This window comes from Cyprinus carpio, chromosome B14 (assembly GCF_018340385.1).
Source record: "Cyprinus carpio isolate SPL01 chromosome B14, ASM1834038v1, whole genome shotgun sequence".
Taxonomy (NCBI): Eukaryota; Metazoa; Chordata; class Actinopteri; order Cypriniformes; family Cyprinidae; genus Cyprinus; species Cyprinus carpio.
In genome coordinates, this window is record NC_056610.1 from 367,687 (window position 1) to 375,840 (window position 8,154).

General features: G+C 36.5%; 1 long non-coding RNA gene across 1 annotated transcript in view; it reads right to left on the bottom strand.

Annotated features, from left to right (window-relative positions):
• The window catches only part of LOC122139525, a 20,120-nt gene extending 19,398 nt beyond the window's left edge, over window positions 1-722 (bottom strand). Inside the window, exon 1 of the long non-coding RNA XR_006156364.1 lies at window positions 327-722. This is a non-coding gene — a long non-coding RNA (uncharacterized LOC122139525). The remainder of the gene's footprint in view (window positions 1-326) is intronic.
• Window positions 723-8,154: the final 7,432 nt, after the last annotated feature.

The window sequence follows — 8,154 nt, forward strand, 5'->3', positions numbered from 1 at the left end:
CCTGAAGCTGAATCTGCTCTGATTTTACCAGCGTTTTCCTACAATCTGAACAAATCTATTTCAAACTGTAATGATTCACTATTACTGATGTCATTAATAAAGCAGCTGTTGCTGTATAAAGCGCGTGACAGTGGGCTTTTATTCTCTTTCCTCCTTTGTGTTCAACATTTTTATCAACTTTACATTTCATTTCTGACACAAACCCTTTGAAATAAAGCTTGTTGATAATTTGATAAACTCTTTTCACAAATATTTGAAAGTATATATTTGTTCACATATCAGAGGTAAATGAATCTCTTTAATATCAAAAAGTGAAGTTTACTCACCTCAGTTCACAGTTTGAGTCTCGTAGCACATCAATGAGCTTCTGCCTTGAGTCTCTAATCATATTCCATCTCAGATCAAGCTCTTTTAGAAACTGCAGAGCTTTTGTGTTTGTCAAAGACTGAGTTAAAGAAGAAACATCTGTAATGCCACAGTTAATTATTCTAGAAAGAGACAAACAGAGGAAGAGAGATCATCTTACAAACAAATCATTAAGATTAAGAATCTTTCACAAATATAATGTGAACACATTCATCATGAGATATTGAGTATAAAGTGTTTTGTTTAACTCTTATGTGCTGTTCGTTTGGGGAGGACACTCGTGCTGTTTGGGGTCTCCAGAGAACACAGCCAACAAAAGGACATTTTGTAACAAAATTATGTTTTTTAAACAAATGTAATTTTACTCAGTTTTATTAATGGTTTTTTTACGGTGCCCGTGAGAGGACATGGTCGGTAGTGATGGGAAGTTCGGCTTCTTTCCAGAGAGCCGGCTCTTTTGGCTCAGCTCCCAAAGAAGAGCCGGCTCTTTTGACTCCTGAAACGGCTCTTAATTTAGGATTTTTTTGTAGGCCTTTATTTTTCCCCATAAATTTGCAAAAATTAATGGTTTGTGTGTTTGAAAACCCTTTCATGTGCAGTGTTTTTTATGAGAATCCTTATAATTGCCTAATTTTTGTGAAATAGTTATTTAGTTACAAACCATTATTTTTTGTTTGTTTTGTTTAATATTTTAATCAAACATTTTATTTGCACAAATTAACAAAAACAGCAAATAAATCCACAGAACAGAACTAGAACCAAACTCAGCAAACCGTATTAATGTCCTCATGAAGATTGGCATACCAAAAAAAAAAAAAACAGATGCTCAGCTTTGATGGACTGATCCTATTTCTTCTTCTGTGATTATCTGCCCTGTTTCACCCCCCTCTGTTTTTACATAATGGGTATGATCCCATATTCCTCACATCTGATTGGCCGCGATGCGATTGCCTGACCAATCAAACAAAGTTCTGCCTTGAGTAAGCATCGCGAAAGGAAAAAAACTGGGAGCCGGCCTCTCACTCGATACGAGCCGGCTCTTCTGATTCACTACAAAGCATCGGCTTTTCAGAGGCCGCATCTTTTGCGCATGACACCATCACTAATGGTCGTTTCACTTATTTTTGTTGTGGCCACGACACTGTTTTAATGCGTAAACAAGTCCTGCGTGACCATAGCAACCCGGGATTATCAGAGATGTTATTCATTCATATGTTTTATTTTGAATTACAATATCATTAATATTAGTTATTATAAAAACCTATTTCATTATTAAATTATTATAATAACCATATTCCTTTGGCTACGGACTTTATTACGTGTTGTGTGATATCAAATGTTTATCATGAATAAATAATAAATTGAATGAATAATTGTTATAATAATGAATGAATAAATAGATTCATTTGTAAATGAAAACAGCCTGTTGTGTTTTCATTTACAAATGAAACTAGGGGCTAAGCAAGTTTCTGATAGGGCTATAGCCCCGTCAAGCACCGCCCTAGAGCCGCCGCTGGCACGTAATAAAGTCTGCATTAAACTCGTCGTGCCACGAGAAAAACATGTCGTTCTCCTCACATAGCATCTCGTGGCCACGCTCCATAATATGAGATTTCCCACAATGATTTGTTTTGTGCAACGACAAAACGGGAACCACCATGTCCTCTCACATAGCACCGTAGTTTTTTTTACTCCACATGTTTGTGTAGTTTTTTTTTTTTAATTGATACAAAAAATTACAAATATCAATCTTTTTAAATCAGGTTTTTATAACAAAAGAGCTTTTATGTAAAATTCACTTTATCAAAGACCCACATTGCTAATTTGTGAATTAATGGGGAATCATGGCGTGTGTGTGTTATTTTCCTCCATCACTGATGTGCTGGTGTCCCTCCTCTACAGACTCGGTGTTGTGTGGTCTGCATTGTGACTCCATTTCTGACAAATTATCTAAATATAAAAACAATCAACATTTTTATGGTCTCCCATTACTGTCTATGGGTAAGATTTTGTGGGTCGGGGGTGTGTGTGGTGTGTGTGTGTGTGTGTGTGTGTTGTGTGCTGATTGTTCTGCATGTGTGCACGTGTGGAAGGGTTGGCCACTTCATTTTCATGTATTTTTGTGGGTCTGAATTATTGATGATTTTTGATTTTATTTGATAATTAGTAAGAAAATGAATGTGATTTTTTCATTTCGTCTTTCATTTGTGTGTGGGTCTCCAGAGAGTGACCGTTTTTTCACACTAACATAACCACTATATCAATCCAATTTAATTTCTACCAAGTGTGTGACAACCGTACAAAGTCTCATGACATTGTGCAGATAAATGGAACATTTTTATTTTTTATTTCAGCAAACATCAGTTGTGGTCTGAAAAGACCTTGAACAGCACATAAGAGTTACAACAAGTGAATTTCTACTGATATTTTGATTCTTGTATGTGAATGTTACTGACCTCAATCTCTCCATTTACAGCGTGAGGTTCAGTTTCACATAAGTGATTCACTCCTGTGTTTTTTATTTGATTCCCACTCAGGTTCAGTTCTCTCAGGTGTGATGGGTTTGATTTCAGAGCTGAAGTCAGGATGAGACACTGTTTCCTCTGTAATACTGCATACACTCAGACTGAAGACAGAAAGAGAAAAGACAATGAATCAGACACGTTATGTTCATGTGTGAGTAATTCATCATGTGTTAACACCATACAGTGCAATAATAAAAAAAAATTACCAAATAAAAAAACTGCCAAAACCTTACATTTATATTACATTTAGTCCTTTAGCAGACGCTTTTATCCAAAGCGACTTACAAATGAAGACAACTGAAGCAATCAAAATCAACAAAAGAGCAATGATACACAAGTGCTAGAACAATACTTTTTTATTATTACTTATTATTATTATTATTATTATTATATAAAAAGAAAACCGATAGAAAAGAAAAAAATAAAGCAAACTAATATTAGATGCCTTTTTTAGCTTTTTGTGACCAAAATAGAAATGTGCTGTAAATTAGTTCAGAGCGCGTGTTTGTGGACCTACATGGTTGGCAGCTGTTAATGCACAATTACCATTTTAGATCGACAAACTGTACAGTCTGTACTGTATAAGATTTCTATTCAAACTGAAAGCATAAATCTAGGCTTCAGCTAACATAAACAAAAGCACAATGCAGAACTGTGACATTTCATTCACTGACGCTCTTTTGACTAAACCCAGAAGCACATAGACTTACGTGCAACCCACCAAAATAAAAGTTTGCTGATTTTAAGTTTGAAAATGATAAATTAAAAAAATTCAAATTAAAAATAATAATTAAGGTTAAATAATAATAATAATAATAATAAATATAATACTTTATTTTTTAATTTACTATAACTTTATTGTATTTTTTTTTGATAATCTCTTTTTTTGAGCAAAAACAAGCCCAAACAACAGCCGACAGGGCTGGCAAACAAAAGACCCCTGATAGGGCAAAAACTAGAACAACGTCATTACTATTATTAATTTATGTTTTATTGTTATATTTGATGGGTCACCAGGTTTTCATTAGAGAACCAGGACAAAAAAAAAAAACAATGTGCTTCTCTGAATATAGGGCTGCACAATAAATCACATGCAGGGGCATAAATTGGGCGTAAAAGCTAGAATTGCACTTGTGAGGAAATGTATCCACAGAGGAAAGTCTTACTACTATTAGTGCAGCAGGAGACAGCGCTTGAGTCTGTTGTAGACATTACTATCTTCACAGTGTTGCCAAGTCTGCAGTTTTCTCATAGAATTGAAACTTTATCACTGTTGCCGCGGGTTGAAATGACCCCAGTGACGTGTATTTTAGCCCCGGAACGCTATTTTTACCAAAGGGACCCCCGCGAAATGTGGTTAGTTTGGGCTAGTTTTGAGAAGCAATTAGACAGATTTTGTTTTGAAAACATGGCAACCCTTTCTGTCAAGCAGGAAATGTTATTATCACAAACATACATCGGGGACTCTCAGAAAATGTTATGTGTGTGTGTATGTGTGTGTGATGTAAAAAAGGAAAGCAGGCATTTGGATCAAAGCACTGTGAGGCAAGGGAGGGGGAGACTCAAAATATTCATAAACTTAAAACACATTTTTCCCCCGTCTGAGTTTGTTATTTTAATATAAATGCTCCAGATTCAAAGAGCAGGCTTAAATGCTGTTCCAATATAATAATAGACATTTTGAGGTAATAAAGCTGACATATCCAAGAAGATCAAATCAGGAAAATCAAGTTTCTGAGACATTAACCTTTTGTCTTCATGCACTTCCTGACTATAGGGCAAGGTCCCAAGATAAAGGTGCTTGCTAAACTCAAGGCACAGCTGTGCCTTTGATTATGTGAAGGTATGGGTGATACTATCAGGCACCTCTGTATTTAAATGACACTGTTATGCTGATGTTTGGCATTTTCCTGATTCCATTTGCATGCTTTGTTTAAATGGTCTCCACCTCCATGTATCCCTCCTCCTAGAAATGTATATAAACTACAATGTATTAATGACTAGTTAGACTTTTGATGACTACAGCGCCACCGCAGAGCGTTCTCAAAGAATTCTGCTGCCTGAAGAGTCTCCTGGTCTTCACTTCTGAGTTTCTAACAATACTTACATTATTATTTAAAGTGATAGATTTCAGATGGAGCAGCATTTAATACACAGAACCGTAGTTCACTGTTAAGCGATGAAATATCACATTCATAATCACAGATGAATCGGCTTCAATTATGGTTAATCAGTGCAGTGGATCATGGGAAATGTAGTCCGGGTGACACATAACAGTCTGTGGTAGTGTGAGTCAATATAATAGGAGGGGGACCTCTGGTGGAGAGCGGACGGAAGACCACGGACAGGATTCATGACAGTTGTGAGGAGAAGGAAAGTTATTTACAGGCATGAAAACGGGTCAGGGGTAAAAAAGGTGAGAAGGATATTATCCCTCTAGGGGGGTCTGGGGGCATGCTCCCCCGTAAGAAAAGTTTAAATATTCCATATTTTAAAGCATCAATCTGATGCATTTTGAGATGCTTTTTTTTGCCACCTGGGGAGAGCGGAGAAACTTAACTTCAGCCATGAGTCAAAAATTATTACTAATTATTATTACGATTACTGTAGCCTACTGTTCATCAGTCAAATGGCGGGAGTGGAAGGGGGATCGAGCGGGAATCTTTATTGGTGTCGATTTTCAGTCACTTTTTAATGATAGGCTTTACGCATCTGTCAATCAATCCCACTTGCTATTTGGGGGAAGAACCTAGCACTATGATTGGTTGAACTCTTCTTCTTTTGCTGTTGCTTGATTTGAGGACTGCGCGTGCACAGAGGCGTCACCAGGTTTTTGCGTAGTTTAGAGTGACAAATCGTACCAGCGTACTTTGAAGTCAAAATGCGTATCCGCTACGCAAATTGCGTACAGGTTGGCAGGTCTGCTTATTGATAGAACGGTGGACCACTTTACCTTCTGCCTTGTCAGTCACCCCTCACCTCAAAATCTACCTCCTCAAAAACGGTAGCCGTTAGCTAATAATTTTCCACCGGAGCTTTAGCTAGCTGGCTAACGTTGCGTTCTCTCCTGCTGTGTTCAATGACTCAATTCATCAAGCTGTAGCCAGTGGCAGAGCTAGAGTTTTATACATGGGTGACCAAGGCTAATTCAGGAGGTCCATGACAAAAAAATCAGTGTATAACTCCAACCTGGTATATATAAAAAAAATGGGAATTATATAAATCAATACTTTTATTTAACAAAGATGTTTTAAATTGATCAAAAGTGATGATAAAGACATTTATAATGTTACAAAAGATTTCTATTTCAGATAAATGCTGCACTTCTGAACTTTCTATTCATCAAAGAAACCTGAAACAATTCTACTCAGCTGTTTTAAAAATGATAATTACTTTTTTTGAGCAGCAAATCTGTATATTAGCATGATTTCTGAAGGATCATGGGATTGGAGTAATGATGCAAAAAATTAAGTTTGGAAAAAAAAAAATCGCAGAATAAATTAAATTTTTTTTGAACAGTTAGATTGTAATAGTTTTAAGATTTTTTTTTTGTTAAGTATGTTTGTAAATTTTTATAATTTTTTTCATATTTTGGATCAAATAAATGCAGGTTTGTTTAGCAGAAGAGAATTCTTAAAAAAAAAAAGAAAAACATTAAAAATCTTTTTAACTAGTAACGTACACTTTTTTTCTATTATTTTCTAAACTATACAGGGAACACTTACAATTGTTTTTTATACAAGTTTATATTAGACCATTTTTATAAAAACGTTATATCTATACATTGTATACAATGTAATTTTTGCATTACATTTCTCTTAATAGTTTATGGACACTAGTGAGTAAATTTTCTGCTGTTAATATCTTCTAGCTGCTGTCTTTCCGCGGTTGAAACACTCGTTGAGTGATTACATGATACACTATACATTCAGTAAGTTGTAGTGTATCTTTCAACATGGATCAGATGTTCCTTCAGTGTTTACTTCATGCTAATAAGAATGCAGCTTGAACTTGAGGCAAAGCGGGAGCGCGAATAATCCTGGTCACGCTACTAAAAAGCTCCAAAACTATATTTAACGTTTGAAATTCTTAAAATTTGAATGAAGATTTTGAATGCTGAGACTTAGTTTCCTGCTGTGTCATGTCCGTCAGCTCGTTGTCTGTGTCCTCGCTGCTCTGCGATATTTTCCACTCCGTAAGAAAATGAACGATGTCAGAAAAACAACATCAGATGTCTCTGGCTCCGCCACTGGCTGTAGCTAACATTAGCTAAGTCTATGTCAACAGAGCTCCTGGGTAACTTAACTTAGATATACCTCCTGTTTACATCCAGAATGCACACTGCGCGCTGTTACGTCGGTTGCCAAGCTCTATTGAAACCATCACTCACCAAATTCAGTCAGGTTAAAACGCTGAGGACCAAGCGTGCTTTTTCAGCTTCTGATGGTGGTCTGCACTGCTACAAACACTGTAACATATACAGGATTTTTTATGGAGAGCAAAGTGTTGTAGTGTTTTGGTACAGGTTGGTGACGCTTTGAAGACGCAAGCACGAAATTCAGTTAGCATTCCAACCAGAAGTGCAAATGGCACTTTATTTATGAAAGTAAATATAAATATATAAATTCAAGCAAGCGGACCAAGTAGAGCTTGAAAATGTGTGTGAATACATCAGCCAGTTAAACTTGTTTGCAGACCCCTACACTCTCCTCGGGTCAGGAAGACCATCAGGGTCAGACACTTTCTGTGCATTCACCCGCTCAGGTAGAAGCACACCTCACTGGTTAAAAAAGGAGAGAGGCAGCAGGTCGTCGCGTACCCTAGCTTTTGATGTGCTTCTTGTGTTTATATACCGATCAAAGCAAGCATTAAAGGGCTTCAGTTCATCTGTGAGGGGAGGTGGCTACTGGTTGATGGTCATCGTTTTTAACTCAGTCTTCAATCCTCAGTTTATAGTCAGTAAACATGATCACATTCAGCAGTCACAGCAGAAGTTAGAGACTAAATTTAACTGGAAGTCTATTCAAAAGTTGTATGAATCTATTCTAAGAAGGTTGAAGCTGTATTGTAAGTAAACAATGGTAAACACATTAATAAAATACTGGCTATTTCTGATGTAAATTCACATTATTTTCCCCAGCCCCTGCGAAGCTTCAGTTTACCCAAAAATGAAAATTACCCCATGATTTGCTCACCTCAAGCCATCCTAAATGAAAATCACCCCATGATTTGCTCAACCTCAAGCCATCCTAGATGTATATTC